At 41.6% G+C, this 16,319-nt stretch overlaps 1 pseudogene; it reads left to right on the top strand.

Moving 5' to 3' along the window:
* Positions 1–7,999: 7,999 nt before the first annotated feature.
* Positions 8,000–15,940, top strand: LOC4335462 (uncharacterized; annotated as a pseudogene).
* Positions 15,941–16,319: the final 379 nt, after the last annotated feature.

The following is a 16,319-nucleotide window of genomic DNA, read 5'->3' on the forward strand; positions in this document are numbered from 1 at the left end:
GGTATAAAGTAATGAGTCTACCAATTTTATTTTAAAAAATAAGGTGGTTATTTTTTCAGCGGTATTTTTTAAGATTTTCTTTTTTTTTCAGAAGTTTGATATTCATCAATTTTTTTCGAAGGCTATAACTCACCAAATTATAGGCTGAAGGCTAAAAATCACAAAATTATAAGATATAAGGTTAAGAGTAAATTTCACAAAACTACAGGTAATTTGATCAATTTATCGCAAAAGTACAGATTTAACATGATATATCACAAAACTACAGATTTAACGCTAAATTTATCATAAAACTACAGATTTAAGATGTAATATCACAAAACTACAGATTTAGTAACAAAGTTATCACAAAACTACAGGTTTAATGACAATTTAATCACATTACTTGATCAATTATAAGTCCAACATAACATTAGTGCTAAGGATTTCAGCCTCAAAATCTGTAGTTTTGTGATAATTTTATTATTAAATCTGTAGTTTTGTGATACTTAGCCTTAAACCTGTAGTTTTGTGATAAATTTATTGTTAAATCTGTAGTTCTGTGATACATCACCTTAAATCTGTAGTTTTGTGATAATTTGACCAAAGTACCTGTAGTTTTGTGAAATTTACTCTAAGGTTAATATTCATGAATTTTATGTGCGTCGATCCCAGTGCAAATACTCATGAAATATTGGAGTGAAAAAAATATTTATGCATTTTCCCCAAAAGATCATGAAATATTAGGCCAAAGGCTAAAAAAATATTGAATTTTCTTCGTCCTAAGGTTAGCATTCACGAATTTTATGTAGAAATGTTTCAAGGCTAATACTATTGAAATTTTGGGTCGGAGAAATGTTTAAAAATCATGAATTTTTTGTCCTAATGTGTACATTCGTGAATTTTATCCGCAATGATGCCAATGCTGGTTGTTGTGAAATATGGCATGGAGAACAATATTCAAGGGTTTTTTCTCAAAGGTTCGTAGCAAGGAAAGTTTGGCTGAAGCCCGAAGGATATATATCATGAAATTATAGGTTGAAGGGCAATATATATTTTTTATATTGTAATATTAATATTGAATTATTTTGTTCTGAACGGGCCCAAGGCAAATATTCGTGAATTTTTGGGATAGAGATAAATATTCAACTACAATTACTCAGAACGAGGAAAAGTCACTTCATGTTAGCATCATGTGTTTCTAGAAAATTAGAAAAAAAAATAGTGAAATTAAATGGAAAAAAAATATAGCAGCAACAAGGATTGCGTTAGGACAATCGAAAGTCTCTAGATAAATACAATCTAGAATGTTTACTTCAAACAAGGAAAATTAATACCTAAATTTCTATAGAATGGAAAGAATAAAAAGTGAAATTAGATGAACAGATATGTATTCTCTGTTAACCGACAAGTTCAGCACTACTTTCCTATTAATTCGGAGCATTTTGTTTTTCTTTTATAATCCTCACATTATACTTTTTCTAGATACTAGGAATCTATTTATTTTGGAACATGGGTAAGTAAAGACAATAATTTTGCTATATTTTTTGTTTGTGAAACTCAATATAGTTATAGATGCTTATATGCACGCGCGTATATTACTCACTCCTATAAATATACACACTGGCACTTTTTAAGACTAGGCCGTTAGGCATATATTTGAACTGATAAAGATTGGTAGGTTGCCTATCATTGAAACAACAAATAGTCATAAAATGCAAGAACTCGTACTAAGTCTATGACCTAAACCTGTATAGGCACGGAACCTAACCAGCTGAGCTGCATTAGAATAACTGGATATATGAAATCAAGATAAGTATGTTTACTATGTCGATGTCCCTTGCTCTAAATAAAACCAGTATAAACAAAAAGGTAACATAAGACAAATTTATTTTAGATATATATTTCGGACTTATTATACAAAGAGCAATGCTACATGTACTAATTTTTTTTCTTGTTAAACTTTTACTAACAATCATTTCAACCGTTTGATTTAAGTACATGCACAACCTTCCCAGCATATATACTACCCTAGTTCATTGCTCCAAACAGGCACAGATATAGTACAATATATACATACATGTATATTAATTTTGAGTAGTCGTAATGACCTGCGTAGCACCCCAGGATATTGAGTTCAAATCTACGTAAGAGTGAATTTCAGATTGGGTTATTTGAAGGACTAAGTTCCTAACTTAAATGGCTGCATATGGCTGCATATATCCACATGTATATGCTGGGTAAAAAAATACTCTTCCGAAAATATAAATTCATCAGTTCTTACTTCGAGTATGTACACTGAATCATGTCAATTAATTTGAGGTCTATCTTTGTTGTAAAAAGCAACTATGCAGCGCAGCAACAAAATGTGCAACTAGCTAGTACACGGCAGAGTTGCACAAAGCAGCTGGAGTAGACTGCGACTTCTTTCCCGCCGGTGCCGTCGGAGCTTTCAATTTCGAAATTCTTTCCCGGGGGACCGAAATTACCAAAATTTTGGAAATGTTGAATTTTTTTAGCTGAAATTATTTGAAATTTTGACTGTCTTAATGAATTTTAATTAAATTTGACCAAAATCAGAAAAATTTGCAAAAAAAAAATAAAACCGAAAATTTCGGGCGAGATGTGAGCTTTCCAGTAGGGGACAAAATTACCGAAATTTCAAAACGAAATTGCAAACCCTGCCCTTAAGTCAACATTCTCATTGGCGGAGTGGTGAAACCACAGAACTTTGTAAACTATCAGAAGAAAACTGACAGATTTCGTGGCGTCACTGCAGCACAACAATTCCTGGGACCTCCCAGTCCAAACATAGATATATAGAATGTATGGTAGGATGGATGCAATGACCGAGTGAATCATAAGTGGAAATGCTTCACTTCCAACAAATATATACTCCCTCCGTTTCAAAATATTTGACACTGTTAACTTTTTAGCATATATTTGACCGTTCGTTTTATTTAAAAAAATTGTGAAATATGTAAAACTATATGTGTACATGAAAATATATTTAACAATGAATCAAATGATATAAAAAGAATAAATAATTACTTAAATTTTTTGAATAAGACAAATCGTTAAATACATACTAAAAAGTCAACGCTTCAAACATTCTGAAACGGATTGTGTAGAAGCTAGCAACATGCATCTCAGCCATTAATAATCTCTGGCTGCCTTAAAACTATAGCCAATTCTTTTCGTAGCTAGAAACCATCCACTTAAAACGTACTAGAGTACACATGTGGTAACACAAGTTGTTGTCTTATAACTTTTTGCCCCATTGAAGCACACTTGTCATAAAATGAAGGGAAAAGAGTGTATCAGTGTTGTTTAATTAGAGAAGTGTGTGTTTGTTTATCTGCCTCTTAATTAGTTTTCCCAGGGAAAATCATTACAATGCAAGCAGCAAAAAAATCACGTCATGCAGGGGAGGGCCCACGATTTTGAGGTTGCGTATAAGCGTACTCAAAGTAGAAAGGGGTAAAAGAAATTTATCTTTGACAGTTTGTATGTTGTTTCACGAATCACATTATTAGGCCATAAAAGTTGTGTGAATTGGACCCTCATAGGAGAGGGAGCCAAGCCTAGAAAGACAGGTTTATTTACTAATTATATATATTTTTAACTTTTTTATAAACATACATATAACAAAAAAAATTGGGTCTCCATTTCAATACCCGTGAATCTAATTGGGCCGCTGTGAGCACCGTGAATGGAATTACTAAACAAAATGGAATTAATAAGGCTGCGTTCTTTTGCAATGGTTCCCAACTCCATCCTCTTGTTTTCCGCGTGCATGCTTTTCAAACTATTATATGGTTTGTTTTCTGCAAAAAAATTCTATTGGAAAGTTGCTTTTAAAAATCATATTAATTCACTTTTCAAGTTAGTTTTAGCTAATACTTAATTTTTTTACGGTTAAACAGCAGGAGAGGCTTCTACTGCGCTATATTAAAAAAATGGGGAAATTATGTACAAGAGCTAATACTTAATTAATCATATGCTAATGTGCTTTTCCATTTTCTATGCTGGAAGGGAAGGTTCCCAATCAGTACAAACGAACACAACCTAAATGGCTGTTGATAGAAAATTGTGGGATTTGTGTCACAATCAGACCTTGGGATTTGTGTCACAATTTGTGCTCCGACAATTCCAACTCGTTCTCCTCTAGCTCTATAGAATCTTCGGCACCCGGCGCCGGCATGTTGAGTTAGGGTTTAGGATCCCGGGTTGGGGTGGAGGTAGGAATGGAGGCAAGGGAGAGGGAAGAGGGCTTAGAGGGATAGTTGTGGGAGGCAGCGTTCCTATAGGCGGTGAGCAGTTAGAGCCGTGGGGATGGAGCAACGCGACTGGCCAGCAATGGTGCGCGGCGGGGGCAAACCAGAGCTTTGTGGTTAGGACATGGGAAAGATGGTGGGATGTGCCGTAGAGAAAAAAGGGAACCGGTGATTGACCCAGGCGACCCTTGGTTCCAAATATATAATGTGTATTTTCTCTAAAACATAAGGGAACAAGGGTAGGATGGCTAGAGCTAACCGCTCTCAACGCATAGATCCCGGTTTGAGTCCCCATGCCACAAGCCTTTTCTATGATTTTTGAAAACCAAAAACAGTAGTACGGGGCTAAAGGCAATGGAATGGGCCTTAATTTGGCCCATTTATCTCCTCTGCCTGGTTCGACCAAAGGGGCTTAATGCCCGGTCCGACCAAGGTGTTTTAATGCCGGGTCCGACCAAGACGGTTTAATGCTCCGTTTAGTCTAAACCTTATTGCGCGGTTTAGTCTAAACTCGGCTGGTTCAATCTGGGTCGAATGCATGTCTGATCTTTAAGCGTAACCGAACTATGGAGACTTCTGGTTCCGTACTTTTCCAGTCGAACTGACGACCCGGTCTGATTTTTTCAACTATGGGACAGGGGCACTCACCATCGCTGGATAAGAAAAGAGAAAGGGGAGGGGAGGGGGACTATGGGATGGGGGCACTTGCCGCTGCTGGATAGGGAAAGAGAAGGGGGAGTGGGAGCGAGGCCGGTCAGGATAGCTAGCTCGGTCCGTTTTTTTCCACTATCAGACGGGGGCACTTGCTGCCGTTGGATAGGGAAAGAGAAGGGGGAGGGGAGGGAGGCTGGTCAGGAGGGCCTCCTCATCAGCTTCCAACAAGACAACGAGGTTGGGCGGCACCGCTGGAGATGCTCGCCTTCCGTCGCCGTCGCCGCCACACACAGCTGCTGGAGCCGCCGCGTGCCGCCGCCCGAGGACCAGAACCGCCACCGGAGCCACCAAAAGGAACAACTGCTGCCATCCAGGGAGGGAGGAGGAGAGGGTGCTGTCTGGTGGATCTGGAGGGAGGAGGAGGAACGAGAGGATAAGGATGGGTAGGTGGATAAGGAGTGATGGGTGGCGATTTTTTAATAGGCTATGATATTTTTAAGTGCGCATGATTTTTTTGACGGGCTCTACGGTAGGTTAAGAGGCCTGCCAGCTAAAATAGGCTTATTTTTGCAAGCGGATCTTTTAACCTACCACCAGCAAAAACGGATTTTCGCTGGCGGTTCTAAACTCACCGCCAGCGAAAAAAATAGGGTACCGTCCTGAAAAATCATTTTTCTAGTAGTGATGTAATTTAATCAAACTTAGAAGTATATGTATATATGATAAATGTAACTTACATATATAATAAAAGTAATTTACAACATATATATTTCTTTTCATCAGAATATATTCATATAAGATCTTGTTATAAAGATTTAATTACAACGAATAAAATGGTATAATCGGACTGTAGATGGGATGATATGTAATTTGAAAGAAAAAGTATATTTGAAGTTTAACTATTAAACTATATTTCCTTGCTGTTGCATGCTTGTATACTTACCACATAGGAAGAGATACTAGTTATGAAAATAGTTGGGTCTCTGGTTTAGGCTATCAAGAGACCAAAAGCAGTACAGTTGCCACCTGGAACTGCTAATGCACGGGTGATCACCCGCACTCCCCTCCCCCTATACTCCTCCCTCTTCCCCCCTTCCTCCTCCCCTTTCTCTTTCAACTACAGTACACCACAAAATTTTTTAAAAAAAACAAAAGTTAGAAAAATTTATGTATAGAAATACTATATATAAAAAAATTGAATTCAAATTCAAATTTGAATCGGGTATGTAAACTTTTGACTTATAAACTTTGGATCTATAAACTTTAGCTGTATAGAAATACTATATATAGAAAATATTTGAATTCAAATTTATATAATTCAAATTCAAATTTGAAACGGGTATATAAACTTTAGGTGTATAAACTTTAGATGTATAGAAATACTATATATAAAAAATATTTGAATTCAAATTCAAATTTGAATCTACTTTTGGTCTCTCAACTTTAGATGTGTAAACTTGAGGTGTATAAACTTTAGTTGCTTAAATTTACCAAAATAAGAAAGTAATACGGTGCCAGAAAAGGAAACCAAGTGGAGGGGGTGAATCTGAGAGTCTTTTACCCCTATGCCATTAAGAAAGTTGGAGGTTACGCGAGTGCCACAAAAAAGTTTTGAGTCACCTGTATGCCATGACACAAACTTTCGTTTACCCGTGTGCCATTCCATCCACCTTCTGTTAGAGAATGAGCTCTGACATATGGGACCCACGTATGAAAATGACTAAATTGCCCCTGAAGCATTTTCATCTCACTACTCCTCTCACGTGCAATTTCTCCAGTGCCCTAGCCTAGCACGCCGTCGCCGGCACGCCGCCGCCACCGCCAGTCGTCGCCGTCGCCGCCGCCGCCTCGCCTCGTCTATCCGCCGCCGCCGCCTCTCTAGCCGCCGCCGCCGTCGGTAGTCGCCGTCGCCGGCACGCCGCCTCACCTCACCGTCACCGGCACGCCGCCTCGCCTCGCCGTCGCCGGCACGCCGCCGCCGCTGCCTCGCCTCGTCTATCCGGCAGCGCGCCTCTAGTCGCCGCTGCCGCCGCCGCCGATTTCTCTTCCAAATGTTCCATCCAAAGTGGCTGAAATAGAGCAAGGGCAAAATAGATCTTTCAAACCTCCGTTAGTCTCCGTTAGTGCTGATTCCATCCAAAGTGGTGCACAGGTAAAAGAAAGTTTGTCTCATGGCATACAAGTGACTCAAAACTTTTTTGTGGCACACACGTAACCTCCAACTTTCTTAATGGCATAGGGATAAAAGACTCTGAATCTGATCACTACCCATCGCCCCCGTTGGCCCCTTAAATAAAACGAACCCACAAGAAAAAAAACACACAAGTACATATGTTCTATTTTGCAAAAAAAATAGTGGCCCCAGGTGACAGACCAGAGCAGCAGCCCAACGTCTGACATTAATCGCGGGGTCGCAGGCCGCAGCACCCAACAAACCACGAGGACGCTTGCCTGACTCTCTCGGGGACTCCTAATGGGCGCGTGCGCGCTGGCTGTCCAGCTCGCGCAGTCGCACACCTCTAGTTTTAATGATATTTATTAATGCTAAAGATAATTATAGTATTAGTTTTTTTAAAAAAAATACATAAACAAATCTTTCAACTCGGACTTCAAAACATTCAAGTCAAATATTTGAAAATTTAAATTTAAGATTTTTTAAAAATTCTCAACTCGGATTTAAAAATTTTTAAGTCAAGATTTAAAAACTTTTAACTTAGATTAAAAAGCTTTCAATTCGGATTTGAAAAATTTCAACTCAGGATTTGAAAACTTTCAACTCAGGATTTGAAACTTTCAATTCAGACTTGAAAACTTTCAATTCAGATTTGAAACTTTCAATTCAGATTCAAAAACATTCAACAAGGATTTGAAAACTTTCAATTTAAACTTGAAAACTTTCAACTCGAATTTAAAAACTTTCAACTGAAGATTTCAAACATTCAACTCAATTTTTTTAAAAAAATCAAGTCAAGATTTGAAAATTTTTAACTCAAATTTTAAAACTTTCATCTCAAAATTCAAATTTTTTATTTAAATTTGAAAACTTTCATATCAAAATTTAAAACATTTTCGGACTCTCTCTCCCCCTCAATCGATCCCCCTCCCCTCCCCTCCCCTCCCCCTAGGCGAGGGCGAGGAGCCACAAAACCTCCGGTCGCCATGGATTCTACCGGAGGAAACTCAGGTACCTCACCTCACCTCACCTCTACCTGTTCGCGTATCTCACGAGGTGCTGCACTGTCAGATCCCGTGATTAGAAATGGAACTCGCCTCTCGATCTCACCGATGATAGCTCTCGATTTAGTGGCCGCCGCAAGACTTCTAGGGTTCTAACTCTAACTAAGTCTAAGACAAGTAATAATATGGTTCTCGATATCTTCCTCTCTCCATTCCACCGATTAATAAAGGTTTACATGAGTTTCGATGACAGCTTGCATTACAGCGGAAAAACAGAGTAAAATTCAGAGAAAACGACAATGATGACGTCTACAGTGGTCCCATGGGAAACATGGACGGTGGGATTTGCCTTCATAACGCTTCAAGTGTCTCCTGGGCCGTCCAATCTTCATCAGATCAGTCCTTCCAGTAACACTAAACGAAATTTACTGAATAAAAGTTTAGTTAACTTCTGCATCCTTCAGAATCTCCATTTCTCCTGTCCAATTCCTGACATTACCTTCCCCTTGAGCTGATCCTTGTCCTCAAGGATTAAAAGACGGAAACATACTTTGTATCATCGAAGCATCTTCCCATGTTGCCTCTGATGGACTTAGATTGTGCCACAAAACAAGCCACTGTGTTACTGCAACTCCTCCCCTGGGAATCATTCTTCTTTTCAACACAGCCACCGGTTCAGTTTTGATCTGTCCGTCCGGACCAACTGAAGGCAAATTCGCCATTGGTACAGCTCTAGAACCAATGTGCTTCTTCAATTGGCTTACATGAAACACAGGATGAATGTTACTCCCTTCTGGTAATTGCAGTTTATATGCCACTCTTCCTACTTTCTCCATGATCTTGAAAGGTCCATAGAACTTGGATCGTAATTTAAGTGAACCGCGAATTCCAAAAGCTGTTTGTCTGTATGGCTGCAGCTTTAAATACACCATGTCTCCCACTGCTAAGGTTCTTTCAGATCGGTTCCTATCAGCATAATGTTTGATTCTCCTTTGTGCTTCAGTTAAACTGTACTTCAGCTTCTGTATAATAGCATCTTTCTGTTCTATAGTTACCCTGGCTTCCTCTGAAACATTGCAGGGTACTGAGAACTCATTAATCTGAGGTGGGGGATACCCATATAGTGCTTGAAAGGGGGTCATTTGTATAGAAGTGTGGTATGTTGTGTTGTACCACCACTCTGCCAGAGCTAGCCATGAATGCCACCTTGTAGGTTCTTGAAAAGTCATGCTCCTCAAATATGACTCAAGACATTGGTTCACCCTCTCTGTTTGTCCATCGGTTTGGGGATGGTATGAGGTGCTAAACTTCAGTCTAACCTTCATTGACTTAAAGATTTCTTGGAACAGCTGACTAGTAAAAATCCGGTCTCTGTCAGTTATGATGGCCATGGGCATTCCATGTAGTCTATGTATGTTGTTCATGAACAATTCCACTACTTGCTCCACTGTATAGGGGTGTGCCATTGCTATGAAATGGGCATATTTTGTCAGCCTGTCCACCACTACCAGAATTACATCCTTCCCATTGGATTTTGGTAGTCCTTCAACGAAATCCATGGTAATATGAGCCCATGCCATATCAGGAACTTCTAAAGGATCAAGCAGTCCAGGAATGTGGATATGTTCAGCCTTAGTTACCTGACAAATCGGGCACTCTCGGATGAACCCTTCCACTGCTTTCTTCAGACCCGGCCAGTAAAACAAGGACTTGATCCTGTGATATGTCGCCCTCATTCCAGAATGTCCACCAAAAGCAGAGGAGTGATATGATCTTATCAGCTCCTCCCTGATTTCAGTATTCTCCCCCACATAAATTCTGCCTTTATACCTTAATAATCCAGCTTCCTGACTATAGCTCCCATCTGTGTCACCCTCTGTCCCAATCAAACTAAGGATCTTATGAGCCTGCACATCTCCTTCATAACTCCTCTGTATGTCCCTCACCCATTCAGGTATCACAGTAGTTATGGCCTGGCACTGTTCAGCTGGTGGAATCCTTGACAGGGCATCAGCCACTAGGTTTTCTTTCCCTGCCTTGTACTCAATTGAGTAGTCATACTCCATCAGTTTGAGCAACAATTTGTGTTGAATCCCTTCAACTAGCCTCTGATTCATCATAAATTTTAGGCTTTGCTGATCTGTTTTGATGATTAATCTACTGCCTAACACATAATGTCTCCATTTTTTTAAAGCTTCTAGAATTGCCATTGCTTCTTTTTCATAAATCGATTGAGCAGCTGCTTTAGGTCCCAGAGTTTTGCTGAAATAGGCCAAGGGTCTACCAGACTGCATAAGGACAGCCCCTATACCATTGCCACAAGCATCGGCCTCAATCACAAACTCTTTGGTGAAGTCAGGCAGACTCAAAACTGGACTAGTGCACATATGTGTCTTTAGAGTTTCAAAAGCTTCAGTTTGTTCCCTTTCCCATTGAAAGCCTTCCTTCTTGAGCATATCATGCAGTGGTCTGCACACTATCCCATAGTTCTTTATAAATCTCCTATAGTAACCTGTCATCCCCAAGAATTTTCTAAGATCTGTCACACTCTTAGGAGTTGGATAAGTAGCTATCTTTTCAACTTTCTTAGGATCTGTTGCCACTCCATCTTGCGATATGATGTGCCCCAAATAAGTAACACTAGGGAGGCCAAAAGCACACTTCTTAAGTTTAACTACTAATTTATTTTCCTCCAACACCTTCATAACCTGCCTGATGTGCTCCTTGTGTTCTGCCCAGTCCTTACTATAGATCAAGATATCATCGAAAAACACCAACACATATTTCCTCAAGAATGGAGCCAGTACCTGATTCATTAGGGACTGAAAAGTGGTTGGGGCATTTGTCAGGCCAAAGGGCATTACTTGATACTCATAATGCCCTAAGTGAGTTCTGAATGCAGTCTTTGGTATATCTTGAGTGGCCATTCTGATTTGATGATATCCAGACCTGAGGTCTAGCTTAGAAAAAACTTTGGCCCCATTGAGTTCATCCAACAGATCCTCAATAATTGGCATAGGGAATTTGTTTTTGACTGTTTGTGCATTAAGTTGTCTGTAGTCGACACATAACCTCCATGATCCATCCTTCTTCCTCACCATCACAGCAGGTGATGAGTATGGGATATCACTGACCTGAATCTCCTTTGATTCAATTAGTTCAGCTATGATCTTCTCCATTGCCTCCTTCTGATAATGAGGTACTCTGTATGGTCTTAAATTGGGTGGTTCAGCTCCACTCTTAAGTGTAATCACATGATCACAATTCCTCCTTGGAGGTAAGCCCTTGGGATCCTTCAACACAGCAGGGAATTCTTGCAAGATTTCTTTTATGTCTTCAGGAATTTCATGTGATGTTTCCTCTTCTTTGACTCTAGTTATCTGAAATAGACATCCCAATCCCCCTTTTCTGAGTATTTGATCCACCTTTTTGCTATCCACCCAAAGATGCTTGCCAGGTCTAGTGAAGTCTTGTATTACCACAGTCTTCTCTCCCTTTGTTATGCCCAACTCCCTCTTCTTCAAATCAAGAGTAATTGGACTGTACTTATATATCCAGTCTGCCCCCAAAATTACATCATATCCCTTTAGTGGTATTATATTGAACTTGTTGCTAAATGTCTCCCCTTGTATCTGGTAAACCAATTCAGGAACCTGTACTTCAGATTTCAATTCTCCCCCTCCAGCGACTACCACTTTCTTTGCATCAGTCGACACTAGAGGACAATGGTTTCTGACAGCATAGTCTTGATCCATAAATGTGCTAGTGCTGCCACTATCTACCAGGCCAACAGCCCTTCTTCCATTAATCTGAATAATTACAGAAAAAGTATCTGGCCTCGTGGTTCCATATACAGCATTGTGCGACACAAACATAAGCTCTTCTTGATTTTCATCATCAGGTGGTGCTTCCTCCTTTTCCAACTTGCAGTCCTCCTGATTCCCTGTTAACTCACCTTCTTCCCCCTCATCTTTTCCTTCTTCCCCTTCCATGAGCAAGGCATTTAAAGCCTTTTTCACTTTACACTGATGTTTAGGAAACCAGGGCTCTTTGCAAAACCAACATTTCCTCTCCTCCTTCTTCTCCACCTGTTCTCTAGGTTGGCCTCTGTTGACAACATTTCTTCCCTGAATAGGCCCAGCCTGATTCTGGAACCTATTCCTGTTAAAGTTCAGTAGATTCTTCCTAGCATTTGCTGCTCTCTCATAGTTCTTTGTATACCAATAGGATTCCAGCAGCCCCTGGGGCTTATGGCCACACACATCATGCTTAATATCACCTCTGAGCCCTCCAATAAAGCAGCTATTTAGATACTGTTCTTGTAGGTATGGGTGTTCTCTTCTTACCAGATCAACGTATTCCTCAAACTTGTCAATGTATTGCTCCACCGTTTGGTTATACTGCTTCACATTCTGGAACAACTCCACAGCTTCATGGGTATCAGCAGCTGAAAACCTAGTGCTAACCATTGCACACCATTGAGGCCAAGTGATCAACTGCCAAGGTATCCCTATTCCCCTGTACCACTTCATAGCTTTTCCTTGTAAATGTGCTATTGCTAAATTAACCCATTGTTCAGCAGGGGTCCCAGAAATCTCATAGAACTTCTCACACTGTTTCAACCAGTCAATTGGATCTTCACCGCTAAATAGAGGAATCTCCAACCGTGGTCCTTTTATAATTGCTTCTGCATAATGATTCCCGTCTCCCATATGTCCACCAAGTATGTTCCTCTGTTGATCAAAGATGTGAACCCCAGTGTTTCCTGGATTAACCCCCCTATTAAATCCAGTGTGCAAAGTTGAGTCAATTCCCTGACTTCCACAGAAATTCGAGGGTGCCCCAACAGTTGGCCTGCCCTGCATACCACCAAATTGGGGTATAGAGAAATTCTGTTGTGGCCCAAAATGTGTCCCCAAACCTTGAGAGCCAAATGGTGGTACTGTTGGTTGTGGACGCGGCAGGTCAAAAAACTGATTGCTGTTGGTCATTCCCGGGCCAGTCCCCACTCCCTGGCTCACCATTCCCATTGGATTACCAGATATAGCTTCAATTGCAAATCTTACCTCAGAAGATGTGGTATTCATCGCCGCTGTAGAACTTGGACCAGCAGCATCAGCAGTAGTAGCAGGAGCAGATTTCCCCTTCGCTGTGGCTGCCGCTGCGTTAGCTCCAGCTTCCCCTTGCTCTTCCACCGATTTCTGTTTGCATAGCTCCAACAGCAACCCTTTAATCTCCTTAACCTCCCCCTTGAGTGCCTTTAGCTCAGCCACATCCTTCTTCATCGCTGCCATATCAGTCCTGAATTCGTTCATCTCCTCCATATCAACCATAGACTCGCTGGATCGGGTCTTCGTTACCATCCCCCTCCTACAGGATCGGCTTGGAACTTGTTCCTCCCCTCTGGATCCCGAACAGGAGAATCTTTCTACCGCCGCCTGTTCTGAGTAACGAGCTCCGTAGATTTCACAGGGCCACACCACACAGGATGGAACCCCAACCCTCGCTCAATCACTCAGCAACAACTCCGTTGCCCCCAGGATGATCTTGCCCCAACTCAGGAATTTTACGGTGGATCTCGCCGCCGCCTTCCACCAACCCTCGCCGGACAAAATCAGAGCCAAGAATCGACACTGCTCTGATACCTTTGTCAGATCCCGTGATTAGAAATGGAACTCGCCTCTCGATCTCACCGATGATAGCTCTCGATTTAGTGGCCGCCGCAAGACTTCTAGGGTTCTAACTCTAACTAAGTCTAAGACAAGTAATAATATGGTTCTCGATATCTTCCTCTCTCCATTCCACCGATTAATAAAGGTTTACATGAGTTTCGATGACAGCTTGCATTACAGCGGAAAAACAGAGTAAAATTCAGAGAAAACGACAATGATGACGTCTACAGTGGTCCCATGGGAAACTTGGACGGTGGGATTTGCCTTCATAACGCTTCAAGTGTCTCCTGGGCCGTCCAATCTTCATCAGATCAGTCCTTCCAGTAACACTAAACGAAATTTACTGAATAAAAGTTTAGTTAACTTCTGCATCCTTCAGAATCTCCATTTCTCCTGTCCAATTCCTGACATGCACTGCACTGCTGCCTGGAAGCTGATCCACATCCACCGGTGGTTGTCGTGCAGGCAAGCTGTTCGACGGAATGCATCTTTGCTTGTCGGAACAAGGATCCCCGCGGACCCAGTCGCCGGCGGCGGTGGATCCCAGCTTGGACAGATCCGGTGTGTTGCTTAAGTCCTATGTGTTATTGCATACGTTCTTGGTTGTGGGTGATGTTTGCTATGGAGCGTGACACACCCGGCCGGTGGCTCGTGCAGGTGTGGTGCTCGGCGGAATGCCCAAGAAGATGTCAAGGTTGGAGTTGGACGCGGGGGTGTCGCTGTGGGCAGGCCTTCAACCGGACATACTGGGAATCGTGCTCCACTTCCTTCCATGCCTTGCCGACCGTGCGAGGGTGCGGTCAGTATGCCGTCACTGACGAGCCAGCGCGAACGGCCACGTCCTGCCACCGCCGCTGCCCCTGCTGGTGCTTCCTGGTTTCAAGTTCTCGAGCCTATCAGACAAGGGGGATTTCATGCCTGTGCGGTGCGTGCCGGTGCCTAAGGAGGTTGCAGCTGATGATCTCCGATGTGTGGGTTCTTTTCATGGATGGCTTGTAGGTGTGACTCCTAACAAGGATCGCAGCGACGAGTACAACAGAGATGCCGATGGTGACTGCTTCCTGGTGAATGTTTTCTCTCGCAAGGTCATTCGCCTACCGCAGCTGTGCCATATGCGTTACAATTTTCCTGCTTACTCCAGTAAGACCCTCCGCATCGTCAATGGTTCTGGTGAGGTCCATTTTGGTGTCAATGATATATACACAATGTCACTATGTAATGTGGCACTATCTGCTTCACCTGAGTCATCCAAGTACATTGTGGCTGCTTCCTCAGACCACAAGGGTGCACCAGTACCAGCTCTCTGGCAGCCTGGGATGATTTCATGGCAGGTTTGCTCTGGAGTTGAGATTGATGGCCCAAGAGATCTCTCCTTCTACCAGGGGAAGCTTTATATGCTCATGAGGCACAGGACACGCCTATTCACTTGTGAACTTGAGGAGGATGATCGTGGGTTCATGGTCTCTCGTATTGAGCTCTCTCTCACTGAGCTGCCTCGCAATCATCCCTACCAGGAAGGTGGTGCAATAAGTTGCAATATGGTTGTGTGGCGTGGAGAGCTATTATTAATCATCAGACACTACAATGGCGATTACCGTAAGAGACAACTTCATAAAGTTGAAGTGTTTGCACTGGATGTTGACACAAACCCTTATGGACTAACTGAGATTCACAGCTTGAATGGTGACTGTATCTTTGTTGGCTTAGGTGGCTGCAAGTCCTTTCCTGCTGGTCTACATCATGGAGTTGAAGGTGACCATATCTACTTTGTCCCTGATGATTGGAGGCCTTATGATACATTTGTGTATAGCATGAGAGATGGTAAGATGAGGTCCTTTGCCGTCAAACTATTAGCTTCCGAATTTGATGTGGACCAGTTGAGTCGTGATTTCCCGGTGTGGTTACTTCCTACCGAATGATGCTGCGCAGCAAAGCTGATCTAGCTGGGAGGGTGGTCAAGAGCTTACCTTTCATTAGACTCCTTGGTCGAGACTATAATGTGTATTATCTGCTATGTTCATGTTGCAACTCTCAGATTATCTTTTGTATTTCCTGTTGAACTGGCAACCATGATTTGGTGCTCTCTTTCGGAGTCTTTCTTGTTTCTGTTTTTCTGGGACAGTGGTACTGTTGTTGTCTGACTGAGGACATATAAAGTATGGCTGCATTATTCTGCTGTTGTTTGTGGCATGTCGTTTCTTCAAGTCCGATCTTTGATGGTGTTTTGAGAAAAATATGTCATGGTTTTGCGATATGGATCAGAAGTTAGTATATTATTGCTACTATGTATCTGAAGGCTTTGATGTTGCAGTTGTTGCTGGATCATCTGTAGAGATTTTATTTCTTAAGGCGAAAAGTTTGATTCATATACTCACCAGATATTCCATCTTGTTCTTTCTACTCAAGGTCCATGAAGTTTGTCATGGGGTTGCTGGAACGCACAAACGGGCTCCCTGTCTCTTTTATTCCATTTTCTGGTTATTTTTCCTATCTATTTTGACTATGAAACTCGAGACAAAATTTAGCTGTGAAAATTTATATTTTCTCATAAGGCATTAGA

Source organism: Oryza sativa, chromosome 4, assembly GCF_034140825.1.
Source record: "Oryza sativa Japonica Group chromosome 4, ASM3414082v1".
NCBI lineage: Eukaryota > Viridiplantae > Streptophyta > Magnoliopsida > Poales > Poaceae > Oryza > Oryza sativa.